Raw genomic sequence first — 18864 nt, 5'->3', positions numbered from 1 at the left:
TGTTTAGGCCTTTCTAAGCTGCTGTGAGCTGCAGAATAAGGTTCTCTCTCCCTCTTTGTTTAGGCCTTTTTACAACGTCGTGAGCTGCAGAATAGGGTTCTCTCTCTCCCCCTTTGTTTAGGCCTTTTTACACTGTTGTGAGCTGTAGAATAGGGTTCTCTCTCTCCCTTTGTTTAGGCCTTTTTACGCTGTAGTGAGATGCAGAATAATGTTCTCTCTCTTGCTTTGTTTAGGCCTTTCTAAGCTGCTCTGAGCTGCAGAATAGGGTTCTCTCTCTCCCTTTGTTTAGGCCTTTTTACACTATTGTGAGCTGTAGATTAGGGTTCTCTCTCTCCCTTTGTTTAGGCCTTTTTACACTGTCGTGAGCTGCAGAATTGGCTTCTCTCTCTCCTTTTGTTTATGCCTTTTACAGCATTGTGAGCTGCAGTATAGGATTCTCTCTCTCCATTTGTTTTGGCCTTATTACGCTGTTGTGAGCTGCAAAATAGGGTTCTCTCTCTCCCTTTGTTTAGGCCTTTTTACACAGTTGTTAGATGCAGAATAGGGTTCTTTCTCTCCCTTTGTTTAGGCCTTTTTAAGCTGCTTTGAGTTGCAGAATAGGGTTCTCTCTATCCCTTTGTTTAGGCCTTTTTAAGCTGCTTTGAGTTGCAGAACAGTGTTCTCTCTCTCCCTTTGTTTAGGCCTTTTGACGCTGCTGTGAGCTGAAAAATAGGGTTCTCTCTCTCACTTTGTTTAGGTCTTTTTACACTGTTGTGAGCTGTAGAATAGTGTTCTTTCTCTCCCTTTATTTAGGCCTTTTTACACTGTTGTGAGCTGCAGAATAGGGTTCTCTCTCTCCCTTTGTTTAGGCCTTTTTACTCTGTTTTGAGCTGCAGAATAGGGTTCTCTCTCTCCCTTTGTTTAGGCCTTTCTAAGCTGCTGTGAGCTGCAGAATAAGGTTCTCTCTCCCTCTTTGTTTAGGCCTTTTTACAACGTCGTGAGCTGCAGAATAGGGTTCTCTCTCTCCCTTTGTTTAGGCCTTTTTTCGCTGCTGTGAGCTGCAAAATAGGGTTCTCTCTCTCCCTTTGTTTAGGCCTTTTTACTCTGTTTTGAGCTGCAGAATAGGGTTCTCTCTCTCCCTTTGTTTAGGCCTTTTTACACTGTTGTGAGCTGCAGAATTGGCTTCTCTCTCTCTCCTTTTGATTAGGCCTTTTTACAGTGTTGTGAGCTGCAGAATAGGGTTCTCTCTCTCCCTTTGTGTAGGCATTTTTTCGCTGTATTGAGCTGCAGAATTGGGTTCTCTCTCTCCAGTTGTTTAGGCCTTTTTACGCTGTTGTGAGCTGCAGAATAGGGTTCTCTCTCTCCCTTTGTTTAGGCCTTTTTACACAGTTGTGAGATGCAGAATAGGGTTCTCGCTCTCCCTTCGTTTAGGCCATTTTAAGCTGCTGTGAGCAGCTTAACAGGGTTCTCTCTCTCCCTTTGTTTAGGCCTTTTTACGCTGCAGTGAGCTGCAGAACAGGGTTCTCTCTCTTCCTTTGTTGAGGCCTTTTTACAATGTTGTGAGCTGCAGAATAGTCTTCTCTCTCTCCCTTGGTTTAGGCCTTTTTACACTGTCATGAGCTGCAGAATTGGGTTCTCTCGCTCCCTTTGTTTAGGCCTCTCAAAAGGAGAGAGAGAAGCCAATTCTGCAGCTCGCGACAGTGTAAAAAGGCCTATTCTGTAGCTCACGACAGTGTAAAAACGCCTAAACAAAGGGAGAGAGAGAACCCAATTCTGCAGCTCAATACAGCGAAAAAAGGCCTAAACAAAGGGAGAGAGAGAACCCTATTCTCCCTTTGTTTAGGCCTTTTTACACTGCTGTGAGCTGCAGAATAGGGTTCTCTCTCTCCCTTTGTTTAGGCTTTTTTACTCAGTTTTGAGCTGCAGAATAGGGTTCTCTCTCTTCCTTTGTTTAGGCCTTTTTACTCTGTTGTGAGCTGCAGAATAGGGTTCTATCTCTCCCTTTGTTTAGGCTTTTTTACACTGTTGTGACCTGCAGAATAGGGTTCTCGCTCCCAATGTATAGGCCTTTTTACACTGTTGTGAGCTGCAGATTAGGGTTCTCTCTCTGCCTTTGTTTAGGCCTTTCTTAGCTGCTGTGAGTTGCAGAATAGGGTTCTCTCTTTCCTATTGTTTGGTCTTTTTACACTGTTGTGAGCTGCAGATTAGGGTTCTCTCTCTCCCTTTGTTTAGGCCTTTCTTAGCTGCTGTGAGCTGCAGAATAGGGTTCTCTCTTTCCTATTGTTTGGTCTTTTTACACTGTTGTGAGCTGCAGATTAGGGTTCTCTCTCTCCATTTTTTTTGGCCTTTTTACTCTGTTGTGAGCAGCAGAATTGGGTTCTCTCTCTCCCTTTGTTTAGGCCTTTTTACTCTGTTTTGAGCTGCAGAATAGTGTTCTCTCTCTCTCTTTGTTTAGGCCTTTCTAAGCTGCTGTGAGATGCAGAATAAGGATCTCTCTCCCTCTTTGTTTAGGCCTTTTTACAACGTCGTGAGCTGCAGAATAGGGTTCTCTCTCTCCCTTTGTTTAGGCCTTTCTAAGCTGCTGTGAGCTGCAGAACAGGGTTCTCTCTCTCCCTTTGTTTAGGCCTTTTTAAGCTGCTGTGAGCTGCAGAATAGGGTTCTCTCTCTCCCTTTGATTAGGTTTTTTTACACTGTTGTGAGCTGCAGAATGGGTTCTCTCTCTCTCCCTTTGTTTAGGCCTTTCTAAGCTGCTGTGAGCTGCAGAATAAGGTTCTCTCTCCCTCTTTGTTTAGGCCTTTTTACAACGTCGTGAGCTGCAGAATAGGGTTCTCTCTCTCCCTTTGTTTAGGCCTTTTTACACTGTTGTGAGCTGCAGAATAGGATTCTCTCTCTCCATTTGTTTTGGCCTTATTACACTGTTGTGAGCTGCAAAATAGGGTTCTCTCTCTCCCTTTGTTTAGGCCTTTTTACACAGTTGTTAGATGCAGAATAGTGTTCTCTCTCTCCCTTTGTTTAGGCCTTTTTAAGCTGCTTTGAGTTGCAGAACAGGGTTCTCTCTCTCCCTTTGTTTAGGCCTTTTGACGCTGTTGTGAGCTGCAGAATAGGGTTCTCTCTCTCCCTTTGTTTAGGCCTTTTTACACAGTTGTGAGATGCAGAATAGGGTTCTCGCTCTCCCTTCGTTTAGGCCATTTTAAGCTGCTGTGAGCAGCTTAACAGGGTTCTCTCTCTCCCTTTGTTTAGGCCTTTTTACGCTGCAGTGAGCTGCAGAACAGGGTTCTCTCTCTTCCTTTGTTGAGGCCTTTTTACAATGTTGTGAGCTGCAGAATAGTGTTCTCTCTCTCCCTTGGTTTAGGCCTTTTTACACTGTCATGAGCTGCAGAATTGGGTTCTCTCGCTCCCTTTGTTTAGGCCTCTCAAAAGGAGAGAGAGAAGCCAATTCTGCAGCTCGCGACAGTGTAAAAAGGCCTATTCTGTAGCTCACGACAGTGTAAAAACGCCTAAACAAAGGGAGAGAGAGAACCCTATTCTCCCTTTGTTTAGGCCTTTTTACACTGCTGTGAGCTGCAGAATAGGGTTCTCTCTCTCCCTTTGTTTAGGCTTTTTTACTCTGTTTTGAGCTGCAGAATAGGGTTCTCTCTCTCCCTTTGTTTAGGCCTTTTTACTCTGTTGTGAGCTGCAGAATAGGGTTCTATCTCTCCCTTTGTTTAGGCTTTTTTACACTGTTGTGACCTGCAGAATAGGGTTCTCGCTCCCAATGTATAGGCCTTTTTACAGGGTTGTGAGCTGCAGGATCGGATTCTCTCTCTCCAGTTGTTTAGGCCTTTTTACACAGTTGTGAGCTGCAGAATAGGGTTCTCGCTCTCCCATCGTTTAGGCCTTTTTAAGCTGCTGTGAGCTGCAGAACAGGGTTCTCTCTCTGCCTTTGTTTAGGCCTTTCTTAGCTGCTGTGAGCTGCAGAATAGGGTTCTCTCTTTCCTATTGTTTGGTCTTTTTACACTGTTGTGAGCTGCAGATTAGGGTTCTCTCTCTCCTTTTGTTTAGGCCTTTTTACAGTGTCGTGAGCTGCAGAATAGAGTTCTCTCTCTCCCTTTGTTTAGGCCTTTTTACAATGTCTTGAGCTGCAGAATAGGGTTCTCTCTCTCCCTTTGTTTAGGCCTTTTTACACTGTCGTGAGGTGCAGGATAAGATTCTCTCTCTCCAGTTGTTTAGGCCTTTTTACTCTGTTTTGAGCTGCAGAATAGGGTTCTCTCTCTCCCTGTGTTTAGGCCTTTTTTCGCTGCTGTGAGCTGCAGTATAGGGTTCTCTCTCTTCCTTTGTTGAGGCCTTTTTACACTGTCGTGAGCTGCAGAATAGGGTTCTCTCTCTCCCTTTGTTTAGGCCTTTTTACACAGTTGTGAGATGCAGAATAGGGTTCTCGCTCTCCCTTCGTTTAGGCCTTTTTAAGCTGCTGTGAGCAGCAGAACAGGGTTCTCTCTCTCCCTTTGTTGAGGCCTTTTTACAATGTTGTGAGCTGCAGAATTGGGTTCTCTCGCTCCCTTTGTTTAGGCCTCTTTGGGTTTTCTCTCTCCCTTTGTTTAGGCCTCTCAAAAGGAGAGAGAGATGCCAATTCTGCAGCTCGCGACAGTGTAAAAAGGCCTATTCTGTTGCTCACCACAGTGTAAAAATCCCTAAACAAAGGGAGAGAGAGAACCCAATTCTGCAGCTCAATACAGCGAAAAAAGGCCTAAACAAAGGGAGAGAGAGAACCCTATTCTCCCTTTGTTTAGTCCTTTTTACACTGCTGTGAGCTGCAGAATAGGGTTCTCTCTCTCCCTTTGTTTAGGCTTTTTTACTCTGTTTTGAGCGGCAGAATAGGGTTCTCTCTCTCCCTTTGTTTAGGCCTTTTTACTCTGTTGTGAGCTGAAGGATAAGATTCTCTCTCTCCAGTTGTTTAGGCCTTTTTACGCTGTTGTGAGCTGCAGAATAGGGTTCTCTCTCTCCCTTTGTTTAGGCCTTTTTACGCTGCAGTGAGCTGCAGTATAGGGTTCTCTCTCTTCCTTTGTTGAGGCCTTTTTGCAATGTTGTGAGCTGCAGAATAGGGTTCTCTCTCTCTCCCTTTGTTTAGGCCTTTTTACACTGTCGTGAGCTGCAGAATAGGGTTCTTTCTCTCCATTTGTTTAGGCCTTTTTACACTGTTGTGAGCTGCAGAATAGGGTTCTCTCTCTCTCCCTTTGTTTAGGCCTTTTTACACTGTCGTGAGCTGCAGAATAGGGTTCTTTCTCTCCCTTTATTTAGGCCTTTTTAAGCTGCTTTGAGTTGCAGAACAGGGTTCTCTCTCTCCCTTTGTTTAGGCCTTTTTACACTGCTGTGAGCTGCAGAATAGGGTTCTCTCTCTCCCTTTGTTTTTGCCTTTTTACACAGTTGTGAGATGCAGAATAGGATTCTCTCTCTTCCTTTGTTGAGGTCTATTTAGAATGTTGTGAGCTGCAGAATAGGGTTCTTTCTCTCCCTTTATTTAGGCCTTTTTAAGCTGCTTTGAGTTGCAGAACAGGGTTCTCTCTCTCCCTTTGTTTAGGCCTTTTGACGCTGCTGTGAGCTGAAAAATAGGGTTCTCTCTCTCCCTTTGTTTAGGTCTTTTTACACTGTTGTGAGCTGCAGAATTGGCTTCTCTCTCCTTTTGATTAGGCCTTTTTACAGTGTTGTGAGCTGCAGAATAGGGTTCTCTCTCTCCCTGTGTTTATGCCTTTTTACAATGTCTTGAGCTGCAAAATAGGGTTCTCTCTCTCCCTTTGTTTAGGCCTTTTTACACTGTCGTGAGCTGCAGAATTGGCTTCTCTCGTTTTGTTTGGACTTTTTACAGGGTTGTGAGCTGCAGGATAAGATTCTCTCTCTCCAGTTGTTTAGGCCTTTTTACTCTGTTTTCAGCTGCAGAATAGGGTTCTCTCTCCCTTTGTTTAGGCCTTTTTACACTGTTGTGAGCTGCAGATTAGGCTTCTCTCTCTCCTTTTGTTTAGGCCTTTTTACACAGTTGTGAGATGCAGAATAGGGTTCTCGCTCTCCCTTCGTTTAGGCCTTTTTAAGCTGCTGTGAGCTGCAGAACAGGGTTCTCTCTCTCCCTTTGTTTAGGCCTTTTTACGCTGCAGTGAGCTGCAGAATAGGGTTCTCTCTCCCTTTGTTTAGGCTTTTTTACACTGTTGTGACCTGCAGAATAGGGTTCTCGCTCCCAATGTATAGGCCTTTTTACACTGTTGTGAGCTGCAGATTAGGGTTCTCTCTGCCTTTGTTTAGGCCTTTCTTAGCTGCTGTGAGCTGCAGAATAGGGTTCTCTCTTTCCTATTGTTTGGTCTTTTTACACTGTTGTGAGCTGCAGATTAGGGTTCTCTCTCTCCCTTTGTTTAGGCCTTTTTACTCTGTTGTGAGATGCAGAATAAGGTTCTCTCTCTCCCTTTGTTTAGGTTTTTTTACACTGTTGTGAGCTGCAGAATAGGGTTCTCTCTCTCTCCCTTTGTTTAGGCCTTTCTAAGCTGCTGTGAGCTGCAGAATAGGATTCTCTCTCTCCATTTGTTTTGGCCTTATTACGCTGTTGTGAGCTGCAAAATAGGGTTCTCTCTCTCCCTTTGTTTAGGCCTTTTTACACAGTTGTTAGATGCAGAATAGTGTTCTCTCTCTTCCTTTGTTTAGGCCTTTTTAAGCTGCTTTGAGTTGCAGAACAGGGTTCTCTCTCTCCCTTTGTTTAGGCCTTTTGATGCTGCAGTGAGCTGAAAAATAGGGTTCTCTCTCCCTTTTGTTTAGGTCTTTTTACACTTTTGTGAGCTGCAGAATAGGGTTCTCTCTCTCCCTTTGTTTAGGCCTTTCTTAGCTGCTGTGAGCTGCAGAATAGGGTTCTCTCTCTCCCTTTGTTTAGGCTTTTTTACACTGTTGTGAGCTGCAATATCGGGTTCTCTCTCTCCCTTTGTTTAGTCCTTTTTACACTGTTGTGAACTGCAGAACAGGGTTCTCTCTCTCTCTTTGTTTAGACCTTTTTACGCTGCTGTGAGATGCAGAATAGGGTTCTCTCTCTCCCTTTGTTTAGGCTTTTTTACGCTGTTGTGAGATTCAGAATAGTGTTCTCTCTCCCTATGTTTAGGCCTTTTTACACTGTTGTGAGCTGCAGAATAGGGTTCTCTCTCTTCCTTTGTTGAGGCCTATTTAGAATGTTGTGAGCTGCAGAATAGGGTTCTCTCTCTCCCTTTGTTCAGGCCTTTTTACACTGTTGTTAGCTGCAGAATAGGGTTCTCTCTCTCCCTTTGTTTAGTCCTTTTTACACAGTTGTGAGCTGCAGAATAGGGTTCTCTCTCTCCCTTTGTTCAGGCCTTTTTACACAGTTGTGAGATGCAGAATAGGGTTCTCTCTCTCCCTTTGTTCAGGCCTTTTTACACAGTTGTGAGATGCAGAATAGGGTTCTCTCTCTCCCTTCGTTTAGGCCATTTTACACTGTCGTGAGCTGAAAAATAGGGTTCTCTCTCTACCTTTGTTTATGCCTTTTTACTCTGTTGTGAGCTGCAGAATAGGCTTCTCTCTCTCCCTTTGTTTAGGCTTTTTTACACTGTTGTGAGCTGCAATATCGGGTTCTCTCTCTCCCTTTGTTTAGTCCTTTTTACACTGTTGTGAACTGCAGAACAGGGTTCTCTCTCTCTCTTTGTTTAGGCCTTTTTACGCTGCTGTGAGCTGCAGAATAGGGTTCTCTCTCTCCCTTTGTTTAGGCCTTTTTACGCTGCTGTGAGATGCAGAATAGGGTTCTTTCTCTCCCTTTGTTTAGGCTTTTTTACGCTGTTGTGAGATTCAGAATAGTGTTCTCTCTCCCTATGTTTAGGCCTTTTTACACTGTTGTGAGCTGCAGAATAGGGTTCTCTCTCTTCCTTTGTTGAGGCCTATTTAGAATGTTGTGAGCTGCAGAATAGGGTTCTCTCTCTCCCTTTGTTCAGGCCTTTTTACACTGTTGTTAGCTGCAGAATAGGGTTCTCTCTCTCCCTTTGTTTAGTCCTTTTTACACAGTTGTGAGCTGCAGAATAGGGTTCTCTCTCTCCCTTTGTTCAGGCCTTTTTACACAGTTGTGAGATGCAGAATAGGGTTCTCTCTCTCCCTTTGTTCAGGCCTTTTTACACAGTTGTGAGATGCAGAATAGGGTTCTCTCTCTCCCTTCGTTTAGGCCATTTTACACTGTCGTGAGCTGAAAAATAGGGTTCTCTCTCTACCTTTGTTTATGCCTTTTTACTCTGTTGTGAGCTGCAGAATAGGCTTCTCTCTCTCCCTTTGTTTAGGCTTTTTTACACTGTTGTGAGCTGCAATATCGGGTTCTCTCTCTCCCTTTGTTTAGTCCTTTTTACACTGTTGTGAACTGCAGAACAGGGTTCTCTCTCTCTCTTTGTTTAGGCCTTTTTACGCTGCTGTGAGCTGCAGAATAGGGTTCTCTCTCTCCCTTTGTTTAGGCCTTTTTACGCTGCTGTGAGATGCAGAATAGGGTTCTTTCTCTCCCTTTGTTTAGGCTTTTTTACGCTGTTGTGAGATTCAGAATAGTGTTCTCTCTCCCTATGTTTAGGCCTTTTTACACTGTTGTGAGCTGCAGAATAGGGTTCTCTCTCTTCCTTTGTTGAGGCCTATTTAGAATGTTGTGAGCTGCAGAATAGGGTTCTCTCTCTCCCTTTGTTCAGGCCTTTTTACACTGTTGTTAGCTGCAGAATAGGGTTCTCTCTCTCCCTTTGTTTAGTCCTTTTTACACTGTTTTGAACTGCAGAACAGGGTTCTCTCTCTCTCTTTGTTTAGGCCTTTTTACGCTGCTGTGAGCTGCAGAATAGGGTTCTCTCTCCCTTTGTTTAGGCCTTTCTAAGCTGCTGTGAGCAGCAGAACAGGGTTCTCTCTCTCCCTTTGTTTAGGCCTTTTTTAGCTGCTGTGAGCTGCAGAACAGGGTTGTCTCCTTGTGTTTAGGCATTTTTATGCTGCTGTGAGCTGCAGTGTAGGGTTCTCTCTCTCCCTTTGTTTAGACCTTTTTACAATGTCGTGAGCTGCAGAATAGGGTTCTCTCTCTCCCTTTGTTTAGGCCTTTTAACACTATTGTGAGCTGCAGAATAGGGTTCTCTCCCTTTGTTTAGGCCTTTTTACTCTGTTGTGAGCTGCAGAATAGGGTTCTCTTTCTCCCTTTGTTTAGGCCTTTTCACACTGCTGTGAGCTGCAGAATAGGGTTCTCTCTCTCCTTGTGTTCAGGACTTTTTTCTGCTGATGACACTATTGTTTGTTGGGGGAAATCTCCTGGCACTTCCGGGACTGAGAAGTGCTGATGGAACCTGTCGTTCTGTCAGGCAGGAGGGATGAGAGGAGAGGAGGAAGGCTCTCTTTTTCTCTCATCCCTTTTTTCTTTCTCTCTCTACCTAGCTCACCCTCTCCATCTTTTTCTCTATCCCCCACTCTCTCTCCCCTTTCTCTCTCCTCAATCTCTAGCTCAGCCTCTCTATTTCAATCCTTTCCTGTCTCTCCTTTCTCTATCTCTACCCCTCTCTGTTCTTTCTCTCTGTCTATCTAGCTCAGCCTCTCCTATTGTCTATCCCCATTTTCTCTCTCTCTCTTACTTCTCTAGCTTCCTCTCACTCTCTCTCTTTCTCTCTTACTTCTCTAGCTCCCTCTCCCTCTCTCTCTCTCTCTCTCTCTCTCTCTCTCTCTCACTTCTCTAGCTCCCTCTCCCTCTCTCTCTCTCTCTCTCTCTCTCTCTCTACTTCTCTAGCTACCTCTCCCCCTCTCTCTCTTTCTCTCTTACTTCTCTAGCTTCCTCTCACTCTCTCACTCTCTCTCTTACTTCTCTAGCTTCCTCTCACTCTCTCTCTCTCACTCTCTCTCTCTCTCTCTCTCTTACTTCTCTAGCTTCCTCTCACTCTCTCACTCTCTCTCTTACTTCTCTAGCTTCCTCTCACTCTCTCTCTCTCACTCTCTCTCTCTCTTACTTCTCTAGCTTCCTCTCACTCTCTCTCGCACTCTCTCTCTCTCTTACTTCTCTAGCTTCCTCTCACTCTCTCTTTCACTCTCTCTGTCTCTTACTTCTCTAGCTTCCTCTCACTCTCTCTCTCACTCTCTCTGTCTCTTACTTCTCTAGCTTCCTCTCACTCTCTCTCTCTCACTCTCTCTCTCTCACTTCTCTAGCTTCCTCTCACTCTCTCTCTCACTCTCTCTGTCTCTTACTTCTCTAGCTTCCTCTCACTCTCTCTCTTTCTATCTCTTACTTCTCTAGCTACCTCTCTCTCTCTCTCTTACTTCTCTAGCTATCTCTCCCTCTCCCTCTTTCCCTCTCCGTCTCTCTCTCTCCCTCTGTCTCTCCCCCTTTCTCTCTCTCTCTCTCTCTCTCTCTCATTTCCACAGGAGAGTTGATCCAGGAGCTGATTCATTTCATCTTTGCATAAAGAGAAGCTGCTCTCTCTCCGCCTCTTTGACCTTGTGCTTCCTCCAATACATGAGGTATCACAGCAGATCTAGTTGAATGGAGAGGATGGAGGAAGCAGGGGGAGGGAAGGGAGGGGATGGTCAGACACAGAGCGGTCAGTCAGATCTAGTTGAATGGAGAGGATGGAGGAAGCAGGGGGAGGGAAGGGAGGGGACGGTCAGACACAGAGCGGTCAGTCAGATCTAGTTGAATGGAGAGGATGGAGGAAGCAGGGGGAGGGAAGGGAGGGGACGGTCAGACACAGAGCGGTCAGTCAGATCTAGTTGAATGGAGAGGATGGAGGAAGCAGGGGGAAGGAAGGGAGGGGACGGTCAGACACAGAGCGGTCAGTCAGATCTAGTTGAATGGAGAGGATGGAGGAAGCAGGGGAGGGAAGGGAGGGGACGGTCAGACACAGAGCGGTCAGTCAGATCTAGTTGAATGGAGAGGATGGAGGAAGCAGGGGAGGGAAGGGAGGGGACGGTCAGACACAGAGCGGTCAGTCAGATCTAGTTGAATGGAGCGGATGGAGGAAGCAGGGGGAGGGAAGGGAGGGGACGGTCAGACACAGAGCGGTCAGTCAGATCTAGTTGAATGGAGAGGATGGAGGAAGCAGGGGGAGGGAAGGGAGGGGACGGTCAGACACAGAGCGGTCAGTCAGATCTAGTTGAATGGAGAGGATGGAGGAAGCAGGGGGAGGGAAGGGAGGGGACGGTCAGACACAGAGCGGTCAGTCAGATCTAGTTGAATGGAGCGGATGGAGGAAGCAGGGGGAGGGAATGGGTCAGACACAGAGCGGTCAGTCAGATTGTATTGTTAATGAGCTGTCACCTCCAGACCAGTAGATCCAGTGTTCCAAGTCAAGGGCAGCCGTGACCCATACAACCCCTATCCCCCCTCACCTCCCCTGGGGTCAACGCTGAACCTGAGCCTCCGGGAAGTCAAAGGTGAAGACCAATCACTCGTCAACGTTTGAACAAAGGTTCATGAGAGGACTCCCTGGCGCTGATGGACTCCCTGGCCTGATCATTATTTGTAACTGGGTCTGTGGGCCAGCCGACTCGTAAACAGTAGTGTTGAAGTGTCACAATCCTAACAGGAGAGGTGTTCTCTCTCTCTCTCTCTCTCTCTCTCTCTCTCTCTCTCTCTCTCTCTCTCTCTCTCTCTCTCTCTCTCTCTCTCTCTCTCTCTCTCTCTCTCTCTCTCTCTCTCTCTCTCTCTCTCTCTCTCTCTTATATATATATATATATATATATATATATATATATATATATATATATTCACACTCCATTGTATCTGAAGAATGGCCTGATTGCTATCTCAGTCCTTGCCGTTGTTATCTGTCGGTCCAGCCTATGGAAACTCTAATGTCATAACATGCTCAGGGAGGCAGTGCATAGATCACTGTGTGAAATAAACACACTTCTTTTATAATCTAGTCAGGTCTGTTCTTCTGGAGAAAGCATCCCAGAGAGGTAATGCCAGGTGAAAGGAACAACTGCCTTCAAAGACTGAATAACTTACAAGGTGGATCCCAAACGTCATCCACGTACACAAACAAATGCATGAGCACACACACACATCCACCGGCCTGGCTACGTTTGACATTTTTATTAACGCTGAAGTGCACTTGTGTATGCAGTGTTCAAGATTCTCTCTCTCTCTCTCTCTCTCTCTCTCTCTCTCTCTCTCTCTCTCTCTCTCTCTCTCTCTCTCTCTCTCTGTCTCTCTCTCTCTGTCTCTCTCTCTGTCTCTCTCTCTGTCTCTCGCTCATACAACTAGGGCGGCCCAGTCCCTGAAGTGACTCTTTAAAATCTATGCAAAGGTTTTATTGTCTTCTCAGGAATTCAGCTTTATGTGTGTTGCTCTCCACATCCCTGGTTCTGTCACTCCTCTGAGAAGCAGTAGGTTCTGTTGTCTTGACAATCCTGTAGGTCTGATGTCTGATTGGAGGTTACCGCAACATTAGTACTATTGGTCAACAAATCAGATTTTGAATCTAAACATGGTCAAATGGTTATAAAAGGGTGTTCGATTCATTGTTTGTTCCTCTTTGTTCCTGACCTGCGCTGGTGAGATACCTACACTCTCCCATGAGCTATGGGCTGTGGCGTATTTTGTCTCTCTCTTTCTCTCTGATCATGCCAAGATACTTCATGTTTTGTTATTGCTTTGCCTTGTAACTCTAAGATATCCATGCCTAGGATAATGCCATGTAATGCTTGGTAATGCTTCCTGGAACTCAACTATTTACTCTTGCACATTGCTGCATCATCTTCATGGAGTCAGATAAACATTTTAATGGACTTTGTCAAATTAATTGCATCTTATTACAGTTCGCATGTGAACAATATCTGATATGCATACATGATAAATATTACTTCACTACATACGCACGGACACAAACACGAACACATACACACACACATTTCACCAATTGGGAAAAAGAGAGCTTCTACAGGAAAACAAACTGTAGCATCGATGATGAGGACATGGCCTATTTTCATTGAGCTGAGTCTTGCATGAAAAGTGTTTAAATGTATTTAATTTTAACTTAAAAGTAATAATAATATGCCTTTACGATAAGATATTGATAAAGATAATTACAAATTCAGTGCTCATAACTGGCCATTCTCAAGACATGTGATTGTAATATACTTTGACTATTCTCAAACGCAGGTAATCAAAGAGTCACTGACGACTGCCTGAAATCAGGCCATTGTGTGTTGCGCAGCGATAGATTGCCAGCAGAGATGTAAGGAGATATCCTGGAGACTATGAATGGCATTTAATGATTTCCTTCTCCATTCATCGCCCTCTCTTTCTCTCTCTTAATTCTCTCCCCTCTTTCTCCTCATCTCCCTCTCTCTCTCTCCCCCTCTCTCCTCATACCTCTCTCTTTCTGCTTGTCTCCTGTTTTTCTCTGGATTCATTAGCCTGGTGGTGTTCCACTTGTGCAAACACTCAAGAGTCCTGAACCTTAACTACCCTGAAGCACCCATTCATTCAGCCTCTCAATGGCCCAGCCGCCACAGAGTCCTGAACCTTAACTACCCTGAAGCACCCATTCATTCAGCCTCTCAATGGCCCAGCCGCCACAGAGTCCTGAACCTTAACCTGTTGGGTCTAGGGGGCAGCATTTGCACGTCTGGATAAAAAAAATGTACCCGATTTAATCTGGTTACTAATCCTACCCAGTAACTAGAATATGCATATACTTATTATATATGGATAGAAAACACTCTAAAGTTTCTAAAACTGTTTGAATGGTGTCTGTGAGTATAACAGAACTCATTTGGCAGGCAAAACCCTGAGACATTTTCTGACAGGAAGTGGATACCTGATGTGTTGTATTGACTTTAAACCTATCCCATTGAAAAACACAGGGGCTTAGGAATATTTTGGCACTTCCTATTGCTTCCACTAGATGTCACCAGCCTTTACAAAGTGTTTTGAGTCTTCTGGAGGGAGATCTGACCGAACAAGAGCCATGGAACGATGATGTCCCATTAGACACCTGGCGCGCGAGTTCATGTTGGGTACCCTCGTTCCAATACGTTATAAAAGAGTATGCATTCGTCCACCTTGAATATTATTCATGTTCTGGTTAAAAAGGCCCTAATGATTTATGCTATACAACGTTTGACATGTTTGAACGAACGGAAATATATTTTTTCCCCTCGTTCATGACGAGAAGTCCGGCTGGCTTACATCATGTGCTAACGAGACGGAGATTTTTGGACATAAATGATGAGCTTTTTTGAACAAAACTACATTCGTTATGGACCTGTGATACCTGGAAGTGACATCTGATGAAGAGAATCAAAGGTAATGGATTATTTACATAGTATTTTCGATTTTAGATCTCCCCAACATGACGTCTAGTCTGTATCGCAACGCGTATTTTTCTGGGCGCAGTGCTCAGATTATTGCAAAGTGTGATTTCCCAGTAAGGTTATTTTTAAATCTGGCAAGTTGATTGAGTTCAAGAGATGTAAATCTATAATTCTTTAAATGACAATATAATATTTTACCAATGTTTTCTAATTTTAATTATTTAATTTGTGACGCTGACTTGACTGCCGGTTATTGGAGGGAAACGATTTCCTCAACATCAATGCCATAGTAAAACGCTGTTTTTGGATATAAATATGAACTTGATAGAACTAAAAATGCATGCATTGTCTAACATAATGTCCTAGGAGTGTCATCTGATGGAGATTGTAAAAGGTTAGTGCATCATTTTAGCTGGTTTTATGGTTTTGGTGACCCTGTCTTTGACTTGACAAAACATTACACACAACTCTTGTAAATGTACTGTCCTAACATACTCTAAATTTATGCTTTCGCCGTAAAACCTTTTTGAAATCGTAAAACGTGGTTAGATTAAGGAGATGTTTATCTTTCAAATGGTGTAAAATAGTTGTATTTTTGAAAAATGTGAATTTTGACATTTATTTGGATTCAAATTTGCCGCTCTTGAAATGCACCTGCTGTTGATGGAGTGCACCACGGGTGGCACACTAGCGTCCCACCTAGCCCCAAGAGGTTAACTACCCTGAAGCACCCATTCATTCAGCCTCTCAATGGCCCAGCCGCCACAGAGTCCTGAACCTTAACTACCCTGAAGCACCCATTCATTCAGCCTCTCAATGGCCCAGCCGCCACAGAGTCCTGAACCTTAACTACCCTGAAGCACCCATTCATTCAGCCTCTCAATGGCCCAGCCGCCACAGAGTCCTGAACCTTAACTACCCTGAAGCACCCATTCATTCAGCCTCTCAATGGCCCCGCCGCCACAGAGTCCTGAACCTTAACGGGGGGCACGGGGGGGACAGGGGGGGACGGGGGGCACGGGGGCGACAGGGGGGACGGGGGGGGACAGTGGCACGGGGGGGGGGACGGAGGGGGGGGGGCTGCAGCAGTAGTTATTCTCATCATCATCATAAGGGGTGTATTATTTTTTGGTGTGTATTTGGAATCTAGATTGAATTTAGTTGGGGCTGTTGCTATCAGTGGAGAACAAGCTGGCAGCGCCGGCGGTCTGACGGTCTCAGATAAGGACACTGCTCCCAGCTAAGCCTGATTAGAGCTGGCCCCTAAAAGGCTTTGTTGTGAGAGGCAAATAGACTGTGGAACGGCAGCCTGGGACTGAGCTGATATCAGGAATCACAGGCCCCCCCACCCCACCCAGTGTACACCACCACGGCATACCCCACCCCAGCCCAAGCCCCCCCTGGGTTTCCAATGCACTAGTCTGAGGTAGCTCATGTGTGTGTGTGTGTATATGTGTGTGTGTGTGGGTGCATTTATATTAACATGGATGCATTTGGGGGGTGCTCACTGTTGTGTGTTTGCATTTACAAGCAATTTTCTGAGAATGATCAAGAGTTCACATTATTTTCCTTTTTCTATTTTTGTCAACAGGGAATCCTCCAACAGGGAATCCTCCAACAGGGAATCCTCCAAAACAAATCCTCCAACAGGGAATCCTCCAAAACAAATCCTCCAACAGGGAATCTTCCAACAGGGAATCCTCCAAAACAAATCCTCCAACAGGGAATCCTCCAAAACAAATCCTCCAACAGGGAATCTTCCAACAGGGAATCCTCCAACAGGGAATCCTCCAACAGGGAATCCTCCAAAACAAATCCTCCAACAGGGAATCTTCCAACAGGGAATCCTCCAACAGGGAATCCTCCAACAGGGAATCCTCCAAAACAAATCCTCCAACAGGGAATCCTCCAACAGGGAATCCTCCAACAGGGAATCCTCCAACAGGGAATCCTCCAAAACAAATCCTCCAACAGGGAATCCTCCAACAGGGAATTCTCCAACAGGGAATCCTCCAAAGGGAATCCTCCAACAGGGAATCCTCCAAGAGGGAATCCTCCAACAGGGAATCCTCCAACAGGGAATCCTCCAAAACAAATCCTCCAACAGGGAATCCTCCAAGAGGGAATCCTCCAACAGGGAATCCTCCAACAGGGAATCCTCCAAAACAAATCCTCCAACAGGGAATCCTCCAACAGGGAATCCTCCAAAACAAATCCTCCAAGAGGGAATCCTCCAACAGGGAATCCTCCAACAGGGAATCCTCCAAAACAAATCCTCCAACAGGGAATCCTCCAAAACCAAAATAAAATTGACTCACCCCTTAAAACGAAAGACACACAATCTACACAGACTCACCCCTTAAAAACACATGATCTAAAAACTAAAAACATGTCACGCTGGCATAAATGATTCGGGAGACAGGCGCAGGAATGCGTAATATGGGTTTTTATTGCACCCAAAAACGGCGTGCCGTGTCATGGCACGGGGACAAAGACCAAACAAACACGTAACAAAACACTGGGTTGAAAAGCCAAACAAAAGAGCGAGGAATACCTCGAATAAATAACACAAGCGCACAATGTTTAACACACGGGACGAGACCCGTAATCATCTGCGCATTCCATAATGGCACGAAAGCCAAAACACACAGCACAGGTACTCACACGAACCAATGGACATTGTAGCAATAATCGACAAGACCATGGAAATCAAAGGGCACATTTATACAAGTACTATATATCCTCAGATCCGGCCTTGAGGAGGATCTGAGGAACACAGTTCGGGTCGATCAGGACCCGATGCAGCTGCCGAAGGTGCGTCGTCATCAGACAGGCCAGTTGCCGCTGCCGAAGTTGCGGCGGTGTCGGACGGACCAGTAGCAGTGGACGGACGGACCGGTTGTGGCGGCGTTGGACGGGCCAGTTGCAGCTGCCGAGGTTGCGGCGGCGTCGGACGGGCCATTCCCAATGTCTCCTTCAATGGTGGATTATTCTGTCACGTTGGCCTGAAGGATTGGGAGACAGACGCAGGAATGCGTAATTGTTTTTTTTATTAAACCCAAATTACGGCGTGCCACACGGATCCCTCCGGAACTTTCATTACGCACACCTACCCCCTATTCCCAGTGATTAGTAATTGTATAAGTGTGCCCTTGGTTTACCATTGTCCTGTCAATTATTGATCCCATGTCCGTTGGTGGTGTGAGTACCTATGCGTTGGTGCAGCTGTTATGCTGCGTGCTTTATATATTGTGTATTACGGGTATCGTCCCGTATCGTTCAACGAGGTTTAGCCTCACTCTTTTGTTTGGGTACAGCCCCGTGTTTTTAGCATAAGTGTTTGTTTTGGGTGTATTAAAAACCCCTATTGTGTATTCCCACGCCTGTCTCCAAATCCTTTATACTAGCGTGACGAGACATGAACTACACAGATTCACCCCTTAAAAACACCCAATCTACACAGACTCACCCTTAAAAACACCCAATCTACACAGACTCACCCTTAAAAACACCCAATCTACACAGACTCACCCCTTAAAAACTAAAGACGCACAATCTCTCCTTTCTCTTATTTCAGATGAAGGTCTAACATTTGGTCTGTGATGGTGGTGTCTGTTTGTATGTGTGTGTGTGTGTGTGTGTGCGTGTGCGTGTACGTGTGTGCGTGTGTGCGTGTGTACGTGTGTGCGTGTGTGTGTGCGCACGTGCATGTTAGTGTGTGTGTGTGTGTGTGTGTGTGTGTGTGTGTGTGTGTGTGTGTGTGTGTGTGTGTGTGTGTGTGTGTGTGTGTGTGTGTGTGTGTGTGTGTGTGTGCACAGCTAGTTTATAATATATTCCTGAAGCCCAGTGAAGGATCCTCCTCTTAACTCTCCACAGGTTCTCTTTGTTCCTCTCCACAGTGATGAACACCCCTCCAGCCTCCCCCACCGCCCTTCCCCATGTACAGGCCTATAGTGCTGGGGGAGGTCTTTGTTCATTCTGCCCCATTATGTGGTGCTCCACCGCCACCATTCCACTGATCTCCATTAACATCCACCATGTGCATATTGATGGCAGTGGCTCCATTGTTGAAGGAGAAAATTAAAACATTAACATTGAGATAGGCCACATGAATGTGAAGAACCAGAATATTCTCTCATACTGTAATGATTATATTCGTATTCTTTATTGGTGCTATATATAGAAGAAAAAATATATTTATTGGATGACTGTCAACAATGGGGCCTATTGAATATTTAAAATAAAATATAATTCTCATTTCCATCTTCATCATGTATCATGGGTATCTGAATACGCCATCTTTCCCATTCAGAATTAAAATAATGTGTCCCAAACGGCACCCTATTCCCTATGTAGTACACTACTTTTGACCAGAGCCCTCACCCTATTCCCTATGTAGTGCACTACTTTTGACCAGGGCCCTCACCCTATTCCCTATGTAGTGCAATACTTTTGACCAGAGCCCTCACCCTATTCCCTATATAGTGCACTACTTTTGACCAGAGCCCTCACACTATTCCCTATGTAGTGCAGTCTTTTATGTCGGTAGCAACCTCTGTGCTCCTCTCCTCTCGGCACCGTTCTCCTCTCCTCTCCTCTCAGCACTGTGCTCCTCTCCTCTCAGCA

The sequence above is a fragment of the Salmo salar genome, chromosome ssa27 (genome assembly GCF_905237065.1).
Source record: "Salmo salar chromosome ssa27, Ssal_v3.1, whole genome shotgun sequence".
In the NCBI taxonomy this organism is placed as follows: domain Eukaryota; kingdom Metazoa; phylum Chordata; class Actinopteri; order Salmoniformes; family Salmonidae; genus Salmo; species Salmo salar.
Note: the sequence above shows the minus strand (reverse complement) of the source record.